We start from the raw sequence: 19,035 nt of genomic DNA on the forward strand, positions 1-19,035 counted from the left end.
CATCATCAGGCACAGCCGAATACATTATACGTTTCATTTTTAAAAGTATTACCTAGTGCGTAGACACCATGACTGTGACGACCAGTCTGAGATAACCAGACAGAGACAGAAAAAGTATGGTTCACAAAACTAGTAGACTTCTCTGTCGCATAGGTGAGAAAAGACCGGTGAGTTTAGCTAAACAGATTTCTCTGTCATATGGGTGAGAAATATGTTGACATGCCTGCCATAACGTGGAAGAAATTTTGTAAAGATTTCTACCCTTCTGTCTGTCTGTTATCAATTTCATTTCTACACCATAACTCGAGTTGTCCACCATCTTTAGTTACCAAACTTTGTAGATGATTTACACTTGGAGTTAGAAAGAACATTATCAATTCTGGCATAAAAACGTCAAAAGTCAGGATCACAGTGAAAAAGGAGAAAAATGTGACAAAGGAAAAAAAGGAAAATATGATTTTTGCCGAATAACCTAAGATTTAAGATCGGAGACTGGACCAAACTTTTTATAGATGGTTTGCACTTGGGGCAAGGTAGAAGCCTATTTATTTTGTGGTCAAAAGATTCAAGTCACTGCCTGAAAGACGAACAAATGTGTAATGTTTGTGTTTTATAATGACAGGCAAAGACCATTTTCTACAGGTAGATGTTTATTCCACGACTGCTTTTTTTGTTTTCCAATTGTCTTTATAAACCGTTTTGCTTTGCAATTGGCTTTAGGAAATAAAGGTTGATTTTCCTATTATTGAATCCCATGTATACTGCAAACCTTGCAAATTCCAGTCTGTTAAATGGGGGTTCCATTATCCAGTTTCACAACTTTGGTATTGAAAACATTGAAAATATCTTTTCATTTTGTCAGACGACAGCTTTTGCTGATGTGGAGTTCATAATTTAAACGACTGGATATCTTGAGTAGTTGTCAACAAGTGCCATTAAGTAGATTCCAAATTGAAGAAGTACACTGATGTCCTTGCTTATTTGGCGCCAATGGTTGGCGGTTACAACTGTCATTTTTAGCAGTCCACCATTTACTATGACGTTGCCGCAAGGCCTGGTATACAACTTTTATAGAAATTCATCTTCTTGTATGTGATTACCAGGAAACCATACTTTCTCACAATTTTGTTTTGACTTACCCCAGATGACCACCATTGGCCAGTTATGTTACTCTGTCTTGTTGCCTTTTGGTATTACTAGTTTCCTGAAAACACAGTAGGACAGCACCATTTGTAACTGGAGCAATCGTGAGTTCATGTCAAATTCCTGACAATTTCTCCAGGATGCTGTTTTGTTTGTATGAATGTTTCCACTTTCCAGTCTCTATCGATTTGATAACCTCTTTAACATCCTGGTCCTCTAAAGTAGTCAAATGTTTACTGCATTTAGTTCCAGCCTCGGGATGTCATCCAATGTAATGTGCTCCATTTGTTTTACCTTGCATGTAAACCACTTTGAAATTGTATACTTGTAATTGGAATTTCCAACTCTCTATTCTTGCAGGGGTCGTGAGTTTGGAGAACACCACTGCAATGTAGACATATACTGTACATTTCTCTATCCATAGTGTGATGTTTCTTTCACATTGTACCACTTCGTTGAGCAAACATATATTAATGCACATCGTAATTTAATTAGGATTCTTGGGTTTGGTTGCTACAACAGTTTGAGAAACCAACGGAGTTGGCCCTTCTACCTTCTTGATAATATTCAATTTTTCAAGTCTTTCCGGCTGTATTTCAACTTCTCATCTGAATTTTTAATGGCGTCTGTTCGTGGGCTTGTGTAACAGGGACTACATTATCATCTATGTGAACGTGCATCATTTAATTTTCCAATTCCATTGAAGATATATGTGAAATTCTTGCATAGTGCTTCAGATTTGCTATTCAGTTTAACACAGATTCTTTGAATTATGTGTAAGTGCAATTCTTTCATAGGTCAATAGATTTCCGAAATTTACTTTTGGTTACGTAGAATGGGGCAGTTGTGAGCTTAGCTTTAGTCTCAGTCTTGGCTTGAAATTTCCCAGCTATAAATAATAAGGTCACTGATTTATAGGCAGATATATTTGTATCTGTTTTCTGCAGTTTGAGCTCGTGCTTCATCTTCGCATAATGTATTTTTTCTATGACATTATTGATTGATCCTGTGGCAGTCAGTAGCCCTCTCTAATGTTTCATCTAATTCTAGTATTGTTTGCAGCTGTTCTGTTCTTCATTTATCTTGTTGACTTTCTGGTTCATTAACTTTGTATTCTCTTTTGAGCCAAGATCTACAAACCTTTGCAACATGTTTTTTTTATTCCTGTAAAAATGGCATTGTTTCCTTTTCGCAGAGCACTGTCCATCTTTGTGTGGATACTGGCCAACAGAGTTTCTGTATATTTGGTTTCAGTATTGTTGTTATTTGCTGCCTTTTGCTTTCTCCACGAAGCATGTCTTGCTTTCGTAATGACATTTTGTTCATCCATTTATTATTGTGTTGGCATTATCTATTTCCTGCGCTTTTTATTTTTTTTCCTTGCCTGTCAAAAAGTTCCAGAGCTCAGCACATGTAAGAAGACACGCCAGGTCCATCTCTTCAGGACGTGTATTACATCAAAGACGTGTTGACAAACATCCTTGAATTGCTTGTGGCCTTACTTCTTTATCAAATCAGCATACTTGTTGTAGCTTGGTGAGGAATTTCTCACTTTGTTGTTTGTCTTGATGAAATTTGTAGATTTCCAATAGGTGGTTCTTCACTGATGCAAAGTAGATTGACAGCTTTTATATTGCAGTTGGGTAATTATCACCTCTCTTGGAGGGTTTCGAAAATATCATGTACTTTCTCTACGGCATAATGTAAAAGCAGCGCACACAAACGTTTTGTGTATTTTATGTCCATTTCAATCAGAAGGTCATCAAGCAATTTTTACCCACCTCTTCCATTGGAAATCACGTGTCTATTATTGGACTCCAGATTACAAGCAATTAGGCAAATTTGCTAGCATTATAAGAGGTGAAGACTTTCTTCAAATGTACAACACAGTAGCAAGCCTGTAATAATCATCTTAGTAGAATGAGACAATGTCATTATGATGTCTGAGGTTTGTAATGAGAGGCAAAACCCTGTTTCTACAGATAAATGTTTACTCCATGCCATTTACATTATGACTGACTCACTTGTCAGATCTACATCTAGCATCATATATATCAGCCTTATCTCTTGTATTTTGGTTGCTGAACTAGCAAAGGAAAAGTTTATATCACCATATAACTCTTCTTCTAGAGAACTACAAATGGTGCTTGCATATTAGCTTTAGTTCCAGAGAGAATACCTTGATCAAAGTTTGCGTACATATTGCACACGGAGTATGCAAGAGGCTTTTAATTTTGGGGTTTAAGGTCAAGGTCATTGTGGCTTATTGTTTGTATTTTCATTAAATAATGACTACATCAAAAATATTATGACATAATGGTTGTGCAGATTTTATTGTTAGTCTACTATTTTGAAGTAATCGACTTGTACAAACAATAACAGTTTATCAGTGACTTGTTTTTGTACGTTAATAAATATATCAAGAAAGCTTTTCGTAATATGCCATCAGTTAGCTAAATCTGAATGAACGATCAATGCTCCTTTATTATGTGACTTTATTCATGGTTTGTTTAGCTTTGCTCTAAAAATGTTTTGTTACCCAAACAATCTTTTGATATCTCTGATAATCAACCTTAAATATTTCTTTTAAAAATCGTGTGTAGTAATTCATATGTTATGACCTGTTAGCCTCATACACTTGAATATCTTTATTCAGTTGATGTCATACGCTGGTTCTGAGACACGGATTTAAGTGAACCACCAGAGAAGCCAACACTACAGTTAAACGCTAATGATTGCCTGCTTGATGACAAATGGTAGGATAAGGAGGTTCATGTGTTGACAAGGAATGGATCAAAGGCAGTGCCGTACTAAGAGTAAATGAACCCTGGGGCGACGACAAAAGGCCAATTGGCTTTGGCGCCCAAAGACCTCTGCCGCTGTAGTTTTGTCGGCCCAAGACCTGTGGCGCCCGGGGCGACAGCCCCACCGTCCGCCCTATCCCCCCCCCCCGGTTAGTACGCTTTTGACCAAAGGGAAATCTTCAAGTGCTTTCATATTCAGCGCTGTTTGCATTCGATGCATTAATTACATTATGCATCCATGACCAATATAGCTGTAGTAAATATGAAATTAGAATACGGGGACGCCAACCATTGGAGATGAGGCATTCTCCAGTCTGGAATCAAACTAGAACAAAGATTTTATAATTTCACTGCATTATCACATTTACACGATTTCACTGTGGATCTTCTTTCTTCTCTGAATTAGATGTTGATCTTCGTGCAGACAGTCTGTATGATTTCATTTCGTGATTGGTTGGTAAGAAAGGATTCCAGAACATTTCCTGTAATAATGGCCAGATTACAGTAGCAGGAAACTTACAGAATGTCATATGAGCGTTTGTGTGATTTGGAGTTTTAACGTAGTTTTAACAATTTTCCAGTCATATCGCTACGATGTCTGCAGTATGGCAGTTGATAGTGATGTCTAACACTGGGGCAGTTACATGTCCCACCCAGTCACATTATCCTGACACTAGGACGACCAGTCCAAACACTAACCTCTTAATGCTAAACGCCATTTTATAAGTCTTTGGTATGACTCAACGGGGGTTCTAACCCGAGACCTCCCGCATCCGAGACTGACGCACTGACCACTTAGGCCACAGGAGTGGTCTCATAACCTCTAAATCCACCACCCCACCTCCCAACGGGCGATAAAATATATTTCCGTCCAAATAACCTATAGGTACGCAACTCTTAAAGATCTATAATCGGTGGCGACCGGTATTCCTGCTGTAACCAGTTTAAACTGTCGTTTCCAACTGTGCTTCTGAAGAATAGATTGAAATTTATATTTAATTTTGACTCTTCAACATTTATTTTCAGCAGTATAGCTAATTATAAGGTTGATATACCTGGTGTAAATATTTCCCGGAGTCACATACGTTTTCACTGGTGCAATTATATAGCTCTTTTAAATGACGGTATATTCACAATTGTTTGTGGTATGCAGTTTCCTTTTCTTTTCACTTTAATTACAGAGAAGTGTGATCGAGTGCTAATGCTTTAAAGTCGTGGATGATACCCTCCTGAAGTGACTGACCGGTACAGAATGTACTTCCTCACACTAATAGAGCGTGTGAGCAATATTGTGCAAAGAGGTTTGGCCCAACGTCTTCAAAGAACAATTCAAGTGCGCTAGATAAAGGGCACACTTTCAAATCTTCCGTTCATGACGTATTAAGCGTTTATCAGAGTTCGGAATTGTTTACCTTTATTACGGGAATATCGATATGCTGCACTACTCCCCCCTCCCACGAAGATACATACAAGTGCGCTAACTATCACGGTTACGTCAGATCCACTCAAAGCAGCGCCAAAAGATTCCATTCAAGACATATTGGAATCGCTTATGATACTCATAAAACAGCAAGCACCCTGATCTAGAATATCGAAGAGCTAGTCAGACGGAGTTTTATCGCATTATATAGACCACTGGACATAAGTTCTATCCCGCACATGCATATTATTAGGAACCTTGAAGCCTGGCGTGCGAGATTACCGTCAGACTTTGCCGGCCGACCAGGCCAGCAATTATATATCTGCAATATCCCGTCTCGGCTGTCAATCAACTGGTACTGTCGTCCAGATAACCAGTATACGGTTTCACTAGTCTTGAATTTTAGTCGAACAGTACGTCGCTCGTCATTTCCCATAACTACAACGTCAAATCCGCAACAGAGCAGTCTGACCGACAAACCGGATAGACCAGTACATGGTGAACTGGCATTGCATTTGGAGCCATCTGGATCAGCCAAAGCGACCGCGCCGAGCCCGCATATTGCAGCACGGTCCAAGCTCCGTGCTGGACATGACTCGGTCGGCTACATTCCTGCTATATTCTATTAAACGCCACCAAGAAGCAATATTGCGCACGTTCGCCGTCGTTTCCCTCTATCTGAGAAAACAGACGGCACTGCCATTGCCCTTATGTTCTTCGTGTAAACCCCTATCTCTACGCTATTCCGTCTGGAGGCGTAGGAGAGTAGGGATGAAGGGTAATTCTCAGCAACAACGGCAACCTTCTCGTGGCCATGCGACTTGTAGACAGCCATATGCACCTCCTCCCCCAAACCTGTAGACAACCGTCTATCACTTGCCGTCCCTCCCGCCTTATGGCTATCCTCCGTCTGTTAAGCCAGATATGGGTCGACCAATTTACGAAAAACTATTGGATTCTCTTAGTCGTTTCATAGAGGTTCTCGTTGTTCATCCAGCAAGCTTCATGAATGAGATCCTAAGGGATCCATCCAAGTTGTACTTTCTACAGGGGACAATTTTCTTGCAAAGAGGACTGTGGAAGTAGCCTGAAAACCGAACTATCCAGGTTTATATTCCAGACTATTTGTGGTTACGAACAGACATGGAAAATTGAGACCTGTCGTAGACTTTTGCAGACTCAATCAGCTTATTACTGCTCCGAACTTCATGATTGAGACGATATTTTGTCCGTCTGTTTGCGCGACTTGACACATACTGGATTAGCCTCGATTTATATGACACCAATTTATATTGGCCTATTCACAAGATATCCTGGAAATATCTTCGCTTCTTCTACATGATTACATCTGGTCTAGATAATCATGACACATCGATGACGTCATCATCTCCAACGACACCTGGAAATTCTTTGATAGAACCAATGATGCAAATTTGACACTTGATTTAAATAAAACTTAATTTTGTCAAGATCAGTACAACGCAGATGATGCGATTTTTGAGTATAGCTAGATATCATCGGACATCTTGCTCCAGTTTTTAGATAATTGCTGAACCCGTGACTAATTGGTTAAGTAAAAAAAATATATTGGTCTAACAATTTCGGGAGGCTTTTGATAAATTAAAGACCGTGCTTGAGAGTTCATCAATTCTTTCATCTTCAAACGTCTAGGACTATCTGGGATTTAATTCTAAATATTGTACTTTTTTAAAAAAAACTTTTACTTTGTATTCTATGGAAATAAATTATTTTTTGATTTTAAAAAAAAAACTTTTTTCCCGCTCTTTTCTGTTCTTTAGTTTAAAGAATACGGTCTGGAACAGTGTGATGATCTAAATAGACTGAATTATTGCCCTTCAAAGGTATGATTATCAACAAATATTGATAGAACAGAATAATGAAATCTTACACGACCTTTATGACTTGCATTATAGTACTGACACATTCGATTCATAATACAATGTGGCAAATTTAAACTATTTCATGCTCGTATTTTTTTAATACTTTGTCTGACGTGTAGCCTAGTCGCAAGAAATCTTTCCTTTTTACAGATAACTTATTGGATTGAGGCTGTTATCTTTATATTGAGACTGCAGCAAAGAATCTCAGCACATAAGTATTGACTATTATCAGAGCCTACCGGAATTGTCCATGCAAGTGCGAAGCGTATTTCTGGTTACTCAACATTATTTACGAACATGCAATCACTATGAAAGACCTGGTACCCCTGATAAAAAGGAGAAACACGCAGTCAAATCATTTCATTGCTTGATCATCCACCATTAAATCTATATAATTAAAAAAAAACTAGCGTAGGAAGGACGCCATCGTTTCTAGAACATTCGGGAACTCGACTTAATTTGGATCTGTACCAGTAAACTGAATCAAGTGCGCCCAATCAGTCAACTTCATGGTTTTCTAGACACTCACCATTTTGTTTGGAATATCTTTACTTTCTTGTGCAATGAGGAGTCGGGGGATATTTTCGTAAATCAAATAAATGTAGGTTATGGGTATGTATGTACTGTTCTTTTAACAATGGACAGTAGGCATATAATTGGAAATATGGTGTTTCGGGCTAGTGTTGATCTTAAAATTGATCTGAGGCATGCACGCATTTCACAGTATATGGACAAAGAAAGCAATTAATTTTACCATATACTCTCTACATTTGTTTCTCAGTACTTAACTTTCAACTGTGGACGAATCAATTAAAATTATATGTTAATCTAAAATACCTTCAAAGATGACTTCACGGTGAAACTCTTGTCATAGGTTCAGCAGTAGTTTTTTGAGAAGCTGGACTGTAAACAAACCAAATGCAATGGAATACAGATTTCACTTCCGGAGCATTAACAAGACCTTATTACTCAGTGTACACTGTCGCCGAAACACACACAGACATCCACACCATAAGTTCATATTCTAAAGAATAAACACTTACCTTGAAATCTATAACAAGAATGCCTAAATCAATCTCTGGTATCACCGCCTAAAGGAGACAGGAATAAGTGCTCTAAAGATAGACTGGGAATACATTGAGGGGTACTGAACCAGAACTATTAATTGTGTTCTGATTCCTAACAGGCCAATTTTGTATAGCCAATATTAGTCAAACTGTTATATTTGCCTGCCACACCTATTTCAACTTTATACATGAAGTATTTTTTGCGTTTCCTTGCAAACAAGACATGTGACAGATATCATAAATTGCGTAGAACTGGTGTACCACAGGGTGCAAGTTTTCGTTAAAGTGCTTTGAAGAAACCAAAATTTAATTTGATATATCTTCCTTAATGAGGCCTGTATGAAAATATGTTTAAAATCTAAAAATATTGATCAATTAAATTGTAATGGAAATTTTAATAAACATTTAAATTTGGAAAGATACATTTTATTAAAAATTAAATTTTCATACAAGTTTGAAGATTCGATTCATCAAATTTTAGACAGCAAAGTTGACTAATGAATGATATTTCAAACAAATGGTAGCTTGGGTATGTACAAGTTACAATATTGCTCCCAGGGGTAGTGAAGCAAGATAGCTAACTTAGATTTTGTCAGCTAATTGCAATATGCCTCTCCAGATACATTAAGTACACACTAAAGAAACAATGATAGGTGCTATGTTCCACATTTGTCCTGTCATTTACTTAGGCAGTTGTTCTTATAAATAATAGCGCAATCAAATTTAAAGTTTTGATGGGACCACTACCAAGTTTTATTGCAAAAATGCATTCAATTTTAATGTCGATAGCTACAAAAGGCGACAATATGATAGGAAAATACAGTTCCGGGAAATCTCTACCTTAATGGACAATGGTGCCAATTTATCTCATGAAGTCCTAAGCCATGTCATTGATTTGCTGTATATCAGTGTGGTGATATGAACTAATATTGGTCACTTATGGCAGTACACTGCACATTTCCTTATGAAACTTGCATTCACCACCGGTCTACTAGAGAGCTTCCTAACTGCTCGAACTTTAAGACTTTGTTCAAGATGCCAGGCTTGACCTTAAATGGTATAACATGTTGCACTTAATTATATAAACAGTAACATTTTGGTAAATGAAGGCAAAATGTGTTAGATATGTACATTTCAAAATAACATTAAGGTTGCAAGAACGGGGGAAAATATTTAACTTGCCAGAGTGACACTCTGAAGTGTAAAGCAATAGGCATGAATTAAAGCGATACATTCATCCCAACAATGTATCAGGTTTCTATAAGCATATTTAGCCAGTTACAGGCTAAACAACTCATTAAGTAGACTACATATCATAACGTTTAAATCAATGTTGGGACATTGAGGTTTGTTCCTTGGTGCAAACATTAATTCATACAAGTACACAGGAAAGTCGAGTGACAATGTACTCAGTAAATATATTACTATAAGAAATCGTATTCATGAGGGAAATTTGGATATTGCAAGTGAATAGAGCCAAATGTTGCCATACAGATCAGCTAAAGGTACCAATAGATCCTATATCATCAACTAAATGTGAAATTCTGATCCTCAAAACTTGTAAACAAGAATGAATATTGGCATATGTGGGACATCTGCAATGTAATTGTTAAGATCAAATGTGCAAACATACTTCAAATGATATGTTTGAACATATTTAGGGTATTTTTAAGAGTGTTAGTTACCAATTATTAAGTTCAATGATTCAATGGAATCAGACATAAGCTGATGCCACAATACCGGTATCTGTCAAAGTACCAAATTGAAATATGTTACAACACAAAAGCATAGTCATGATGATAATAGCATTTTGGGATATTATAAGTAAACACAGCCAGATATGTACCTTACAGATTTATTTTAGGTACAGTGACAGCGCATATCATCTATCGAATGTATTATTTGGATCCCAAACATTATAAATTATATGGATATCTGCTCATGTGGGATATGTAACCATGTTAATATCAGCTGTATATAGTTACATTTAAATGATCTGTTTGAATATCGATTGCATAATTTTTAGAGTGTCAGTTAAAAATGTTATTAATGATTAATAATGCATAAAGCAAAATAACTCGTTAGAATTCCTATAATATATATAGGCCACAATACCGCACTACATCAATGAAAACCTTAACCAAATTGAACAATAAAATGAAATGCATATTGCGTTCAAATAATATCATTTGACTGTTTTCTTACATACAAGGGTAGATATAGCTGGAGAAAGTTCATTTTATCCCTTTGACCCGATTTTCATTCTCTGACAGATTAAAATGATCTATTAGAGAACTTGAAAAGGTTCTAGTGTAAATTTTGTGTCTCTGTCCTCTTATTAAATACCTTATGACTATGTTTATAAACAATTATTGGAAGCTCTATAAACAGGTATGTGTTACTCAGGAAATTACCTCATAATAGACACATATATTAACTGTTTGGACCCCAACACAATAGTTTGAATGTCCTAAAGGCACAATATCAAATATAATTTTGTCTTCGTGTATTTTAAATGAAGGCCTCATTTTGACTTACAAACATATTTCCTTTGACACAATTTGACAAATAGCCATCATTGCATCTTGTATCTGGTGTAGGAATACATATATCTACTGTTACCTAACATCATTCCCAAAAAATATTAGATATGTGCATTTTGGGGAGCAAAATTTTAATTTAATTTTAAAAAGAAAATTCATTTAAATTAAAAAAATAAGTTTTAATTTTATATTTGTTCTTATATTTTGTAGGTCAATATTCATAACATATTACAATTTCACGCGTCTGTCGTTAATAATAAAGATGTGATGCCAATTAAAACTTTAATCAATACTGCACTCAATATCATCCAGGACACAATTAATTGTACCATATATTCGCTACATTTGTTTCTCACTACTGAACTTTTCACTGTGTGACAATCAACACAAATTATATGTTAATCTAAAATACCTTCAAAGATAACTTTACTGAGTAGTTCATGTCATAAGTTGACCGTCATATTTTGGAGAGGATGGACTGTAAAGAAACCCGCAGTGCAATGGAACACAGATTAACTTCATGATCATCACCAATACATTATTACTCAGTGTACACTGTCGCCGAAACATACACAGACAACCACAACAAAAACACTCATTTAAAAGAATAACCAATTCCCTTTAAAACCATACCAAGAATGCCTAAATCTAACTTTTGTATCACCACCAAATGGATAGAGGAAATAAATGCTCTAAAAATAGACTGCGACTGCATTGGTGGGTACTGAACCGGAACATTAAACGTGGTCTGAATCCTAACAGGCCAATTTTGTATTATGGCCAAATTTAGTCAAACTTTTATATTTGAATGCCACAACATTTTACCTGAAGTCTTTTTAAATTTCCTTGCAAACAAGACATTTGACAGCTGTTAGAAAGTGTGTATTGCTGGTGATCCACTGGGTGCAAGTTTCCGTCCAACTCCTGTTGAGAAACAAAGACTAAATTTGCTACATCTTCCTTTATTATAGGAATTTTTCAGTGAAGTAAAAACCTTATTGTAACACAAGATAAGGCCTGACTGAACGTTTTCTGCAATTAAGAAAGTTGATAAATTAAATTTATTGGAAATTTAAATAAACATTTGAATTGTAAAAACTAATTTTTATAATAAAAAAAATGTTCATACAAGTTCTAAAAGACAATATGACAAGTTTTAGATAGCAAAGTTGACTAATGAATGTTATTTCAAACAAATGGGAGTATGGGACTGTACACCTGATAACATTTTTTCCGTGGGGTAGTGAAACAGGATAGCTCACAATGATTTTGGAAGCTAACAACGAGAGGGTGCTATGTTCCACATTTATTGTCTCCGGTTCTAAGGCATTTGTTTGTATAACTAATAGCGCACTCAAATTTAAAGTTCTGATGCGACCACTATCAAGTTTTATATACAAAATGGATTCAATTTCAATGTGGATAATCACAAAAGGCGACAATGCGATAGGAAAATATAGTTTCAGGGAGGCTTTACCTTACTGAACAATGGTGCCAATCTCTCTCACGAATACGTAAGCCATATCTTTGAGGTGCTATATATGAGTGTAGTGTTATGAACTAATCTAGGTTACTTATGAACATAGAACACAATTAATTTTACTATATGTTCTCTACATTTGTTCCTATGGTGCAGGAATATATACAGACTGAAAACATTTAATATCATTTCGAAAAATATTACATATGAACTTTGCGGGGGGTGGGGTGATTTTTTATAATTGTTTTTTATTTTCTTTTAAATTTCATTAAAATTTTTAAAATCAAAATTACTTTTTTACTTTTAATTTTATTATTTTATAGTTTCAAAGTCAATATACAAAATATATTCAAATTACATGTGTCTTTCATTGATAATACAGATTTTATACCAATTTAAAATTTACTTCAATACTGCACTGACAGGACAAGGAACACAATTAATTTTACTATATGTTGTCTACATTTGTTTCTCAGTACTGACATTTCGACTGTGTGACAATCAATGCAAATCATATGTCAATCTAAAATACCTTCAAAGATGACTTCACGGTGAAGTTCTTGTCTAAGGTTGACCTGCTCTTTTTTGAGATGCTGGACTGTCAACAGAGCAGCATGTAAACAGAACACATATTTCACTTCCAAATCATCACCAAGGCCTTATTACTCACTGTGCACTGTCGCCGAAATACACACAGACAACAACACCCCGAGCTCATATTATCAAGAATAAACAATTACATTTAAGTCCCTTCCAAAAATGTATAAATAAAACTCTTCCATCACCACCAAAATGAGAGAGGAAAAATGTTCTAAAAATATACTAGAACTACATTTGTGGGTATTGAACTGGAAGTACTAATTTTGACCCGATTCCTGACAGGCCCCACTTTTGACGCCAATTTTAGTCGAACTTGTATATTTGCTTGCTACACCTATTTCAACTTTATACATGGAGTCTTTCTGAATTTCCCTGCAAACAAAACATGTGACACCTGTCAGAAAGTATGTAGTGCTGGTGTTCCACAGGGTGCAATCTTTGGTCCAAGTGCTCTTGAGAAACCAAAACTAAATTTGCTATATCTTCCTTAATTATAGGAATTTTTCAATGCAGTAAAAACCTATTTGTAATATATGATAAAACCTGTCTGATAGTTTGTTGAAAATTACAAATATTGATAAATTAAATTTTAATGGCATTTTAAATAAACATTTAAATTTTAAAAACTAAGTTTTATTGAAAACTTAAATTTTCATACAAGTTTTAAAACTCAGTTTGACAAATTTTAGAAAGAAAATTTGACTAAATAATGGTATTTAAAACAAATGGTAGTTTGGGTCTGTACAACTGATAACATTTTTCCCAGGGGTAGTGAAGCAACACAGCTCATAGTGATTTTGGCAGAAAAGAGCAATATGCCTGTCCAGATGCATATAGGTGTACACACTAAAGAAACAATGACAGGTACTATGTTCCATATTTATTGTGTACTTAGGCAGTTGTTTCCATAACTAATAGCACATTCAGATTTAAAGTTCTGATGGGACCACTACCATGTTTTATAGCAAAAATGCATTCCGTTTCAATGTCGATAGCTACAAAAGGTGACAATGGGATAGGAAAATAGTTCCTAGGGAGGCTCTACCTTACTGAAAAATGGTGCTGATCTCTCTCGTGAAGACCTGAGCCATGTTGTTGAGGTGCTATATATCAGTGTGGTGATATGAACTAATCTTGGTCACTTATGGCAGTACACTGCACATGCCCTTATGTCAAATAGATAAAACATTTCTTTCTGCATTGAGTGAGCCCGAAATCTTGTCTTTTGCAATGAGTTAATATGCCGAAGTTTGAAATGAAGATTCCACGATAATTGGTCTCCTGGAGTAAAATTGTAGCTATGGCTCATCTCATGTTTACGTTAGGTTAGTGATAATCGGTTGTTACATTACTTATTTTCAACGAACGTTTAATTTAGGATGCATTAAATGGAAACTATTTGCACAGCTCTTATAAATTATGTTTCTAATACCGTTGCTGTTTCTGAACATTATTTGGGGATGCAACTTTACGTGGAGAATGCAATACGCATTGCACAATAAATAGCCATACGCATGAATACACAACCTGACCGAAAGTTTTTCTATTTTGTGTTGTTTTATTTTGATATTTACTGTCAATTTAATTACTCTAACCAGTTATTCATTAGTTTATAGTTTCAAACCCCGGTCTATATGCCAATTTCAGTATTTAAAGATTCGATGGGCGTTTTGCAGCCCACCACCCCTCTAAATTCACGGTAATAGTGCTTGTTAGTAATCATTACTGGTTTATTAATGATTTTGCAGTGAGTATGATATATAGGAAATATAGAATGCCCTTGTCCCAAATTGTTCCTACAATAGTTAAAATAATGTTCAAGCCCTTAAGAAAATGAAAACATGTGAATATCGACATAAACATCATAAGTGCATAAATTCATTTTTCAACAAAACTCAAATGATACTTTAAACAAGTTTGATAAAAATTAATATGTACTAATTCCATACAATTGAAATAAATTTTGAGCATAAATTGTCTTTCAGATGTGTATGTACACCTAGTGTTCCTAGAAGGTGATATCCTGTTTGAAGACTCGAGTCATCCCATTCCAAACTGGCCATTTCAGTCTTTGGAAAGTTTGCTCAAGCTTGATCCACCTGTGTCATCTGAAAATTTGGATTATTTTTAGAATCTTGTCTGTCAATTCATCATAGTTTGGTCACGTTTTGTTATAGGCTTTTTCAGGCACTTTTGTTGGGGAAATCATTTCTATGTTTGTAGACCTTGTGTCAGAGTGAACAAGACTAGTATCTGAACATTTGTCATGTTTTTTTTTTTGTTGTATTCTTAATATTTTTTATTCTAGCAAATTGTTTTGGTATTTTTGTAGAGGAACAAAAGTTAATAATAGTTGCTTTTATACATATATGTGCATATGTTTAAGATTGTAACTGGCAGCCGCAGATATTTTTACCTTGTGAAAACTACAAGATTGTAAAGTGTTATACACCATACTGCATTGTACAGTACTTGGCAGACATTTTCTAATTGGAATTGAGTGAACTGGCACATGCATCTTGTCATGCTTTTAATAAGAAAAATATGTATAATGGTTTTTATTATTCAAAGAAAAAATATAAAATTTCAAGAAAAGTTGGACCCCGATTTTTGGGGATTAATTCCCCTTAAAATTCTGAGAAAACTGAAATAATTTTTCAGTTAAATATATAGGAAATGTTAATATTTTTGAAACAAGCTTTTGGTGTATTATTGTTTAGACCACATGTAGATCACTTTGAAACAGAGATTACTTTGATTAAAAGCGTCTTTATATTTCCTGGTGATAGACAATCGCACATAGCATAGAAAGAAAAGCGCAAACGGGGAGTGGATAATACGACCCAGTTACTTTAAATAGCAGATTTTGGGCTGATCTCAAACAGCGACCACGTGATCTGACGTAATGTTTATTCACACCAATAAATGTAGTACCTAATTGGGGGGGGGGGGGTCGCCGAAGATGGCGTTACGAAAACCTGCTCAAAATGGCGGATTTAAAGCGCAGGGGTCGAAAGGAACCTCCATGAGAATGGTGAAGAGGCGTCAAAAGGCGCTTCCATGCGAATCGGATAGAGGCCTCCAAAGGAGATTCCATGACAATGTAGTAGAGGCGTCCAAAGGCGCTTACATGATGTAAAGGGTTAAACTATTTAAAATGGTATTTTAATAGACCAATCTACGCATTCCCCAAGTAGATTGAATAGTTATGTCCCTTTGCAATAATTCAACTGTCACCATGGAAAACATAAATGATTTTTAGAAGCTCTTCGTGAGTATACATTAACATGATCAGAACTGTACACATGTTTGTCACAGTTTATGTTCACTGTAAAAAGTGACCATATTTTTGTATATTTTCGCATATTTCAAAATTATTTTGTTTTGAATCATTGGAATCAACATCCTGGCCTCCTTCCCAAAATCTGGAAAAAAATGTTCACTGTGAAACAAAGTAATTTTGGATAATTTTTAGCCCCACCAATCGTTAATATGAAACAAATTTAACTGTTTAATCAGCTACCATAATACCAATTAAGTTTGCATAATAAAACTATATTCCGTTTTCAACATAAGAAGCATGAAATAGAATATTATTACAAAAATACGATTTGATTCATTAGAAGTAAAGCGTTGTTACATAATTCACGTATGTTGGAGAATCCCAATGCGTACATGGTCTAAGCAAGGGGGTTATCATGAAGAAATGGTCTGCTTCTAGTCTTCCATTTCACTTAACCTGCCCCAAAAGGTGTTCTTTACATTGCCTTGCATTAATTTCATGACATTATCTGAAACTTGTTTTATTTAAGTGCAATGGAATAATTAAAAAATAAAATGTTGACTTCTGTGTCAATCTTTCACTTCAAATTGGATAGTATTAAGATAAGAAATGAAGTCGTATGTTCTGTATTTAATTTTAGTGCTAATTTCATGATCACCACTACTCAGAATCAACATTGTTAGCTATGAAATTCATGTCAAGAATTCATACCGAAAACAAAAGAGAGCAAAACTGAATTTTTGTGACCTATTATGAAGCATCAGTAGAAATAGATTGTTATATTACTAACAACATTAACCATCCTGTCAAATAGTTCACTGCATAAACAAATGAAATGATGACCTCTCCTATGGCAGATGGTGCTAATTTTAGAATATATCCTACTTTCAAGATTCACATTTCATATTATAAAATATGTCATCCGTGGTGAAGTTAAAACTAAAAAGCATTAATATTTATTAAAAAAAACTTTCAATAATATTTCTTCATCATTTTAATACTCTCACACGAATATATACAAAAATACTAGTCAATTGCGACTATTTTAAACTTGTTATACCGACTTCACCCTATTTTCTCCAATTTAAGCAATTCTGGCTTGAGACGTAATTTCATCCAGATATTATGATTAAATACATTACAACCTATTCCAAGCTTTTAATGATTAATAAGATTTCTGGTAAGGAAAAGGTAAAATTATGGTTCCAATTTAATTGCTGCTGCTGTTGTTGTTGTTGCTGCTGTTGTTGTAGGGTTTAACGCCATATGTCAGGACAAGACAGGCTATACACGGCGGCCAGTATAAAAGGGTGGATGAAGAACCCGGGAAAACCCGGGAAAACCCGGGAAAGAACCACCGACCCAGGAGAAGCTACTGGCAAGCTATCTCTCATACCCACATTGGCCAATAACGAGACACTAACCCACGCAGACAGAGGTGAGATGGTAGTGATCAATAACTTTAGACCACTCGGCTACTCGGGGCCCCTCAAATCTAGTAACATATGTAACAAATATTAATAAAGTGTTGGGAATATTGAGGAAAGCAAGATTTACTAACTTTCCATAGAGATATTTCAATAGAAAATTCTCGACTTGGAAATATATTTTAGTATGTTATTATTTATAAATATAGTTTGTTGACAAGATGAACAGTCTGGAAGGATTTTATTCACTATCAAGGACAAAATGATAAAAACTAAGTCAATCACGTGCTCAGTTCTATAAATTTAAATGTTTGTCAATTGTTTTGCACCTCAATTTATGAATACATGAGTTTATGTTTTTTCAGTTATAACTACTATACCATTTAGCATATCTACCACTGGGAAGAATTGACAGAGAGTGGAAGCAATGGTATTTTACCTCCAGTATAATACGTGCTTAAGAGAAAAACGTAGGGATAATGCAAAATAAAATCACCCATATTTTGAAGATGCTGAGGAAACCGATTTTTCACCTCCTTCTTTTAAAATCGTTGTTGTTGTTGTCGTTGTTGTAGTTGTAGGGTTTAACGCCATATTTCAGCACAAGATAGGCTATACATGACGGCCAGTATTAAAGGAGGAGGAAGAACCCGGGAAAGATTTTTCACCTCCTTCTTTTAAAATCGTTGTTGTTGTTGTCGTTGTTGTAGTTGTAGGGTTTAACGCCATATTTCAGCACAAGATAGGCTATACATGACGGCCAGTATTAAAGGAGGAGGAAGAACCCGGGAAATCCCCAGAAAGAACCACCGATCCTGGAGAAGCTACTGGCAAGCTTTATTAGATACCCACACTGGCCGAATCCGAGACTCGAACCTACGCAGACAGAGGTGAGATGGCTCCGTAACGGAGAGCGCTTTAGACTACTCGGTCACTCGGGGCCGCTTTTAAAATCGTAAAAGAAAAATATTGTAAATATATCCATTTATCAAAAGACTTGTTATTCGTGAATGAATCACATTTTGAATGAACATTTCCCCTGATACCCTCCTGACCTGTGGTATGGTCGCAAATGTCGGCCATATTAGCAACATTGGCAGTCAATGAGGTTTAAAGGGCAAATACGATTAATCTTGACTAAGACTAAGACTGGCTTCGGCAACTTTGTTCATCAATACAAGAACTAGGCCTCAACATCGCGATTGTGTTTAAAAGAACTCAGTGCCTAGGATATAGTCGCTAGTATGTGCCATGAAGTGCATGGCACGGTGTGTCAGTAGTTACTTCTTGAGCTCGAATATCGACATATGGGTTAATTTTAATGACTTTTCTGTTATAAAGTCAAGATAATTTACCACTTTGCAAAT

The 19,035-nt window shown here is 35.6% G+C and overlaps 1 protein-coding gene across 1 annotated transcript in view; it reads left to right on the forward strand.

Annotated features, from left to right (window-relative positions):
* LOC149791866 (methionine--tRNA ligase, cytoplasmic-like) overlaps nucleotides 1-16,802 on the forward strand; it is a 114,582-nt gene extending 97,780 nt beyond the window's left edge. The window contains exon 24 of the mRNA XM_089970367.1: nucleotides 14,944-16,802. The gene's annotated coding sequence lies outside the window, so the exon portion shown is untranslated. The remainder of the gene's footprint in view (nucleotides 1-14,943) is intronic.
* The last annotated feature ends 2,233 nt before the right edge of the window (nucleotides 16,803-19,035 follow it).

The sequence above is a fragment of the Sinohyriopsis cumingii genome, chromosome 9 (genome assembly GCF_028554795.1).
Source record: "Sinohyriopsis cumingii isolate HCF-2022 chromosome 9, ASM2855479v2, whole genome shotgun sequence".
Classification (NCBI taxonomy): domain Eukaryota; kingdom Metazoa; phylum Mollusca; class Bivalvia; order Unionida; family Unionidae; genus Sinohyriopsis; species Sinohyriopsis cumingii.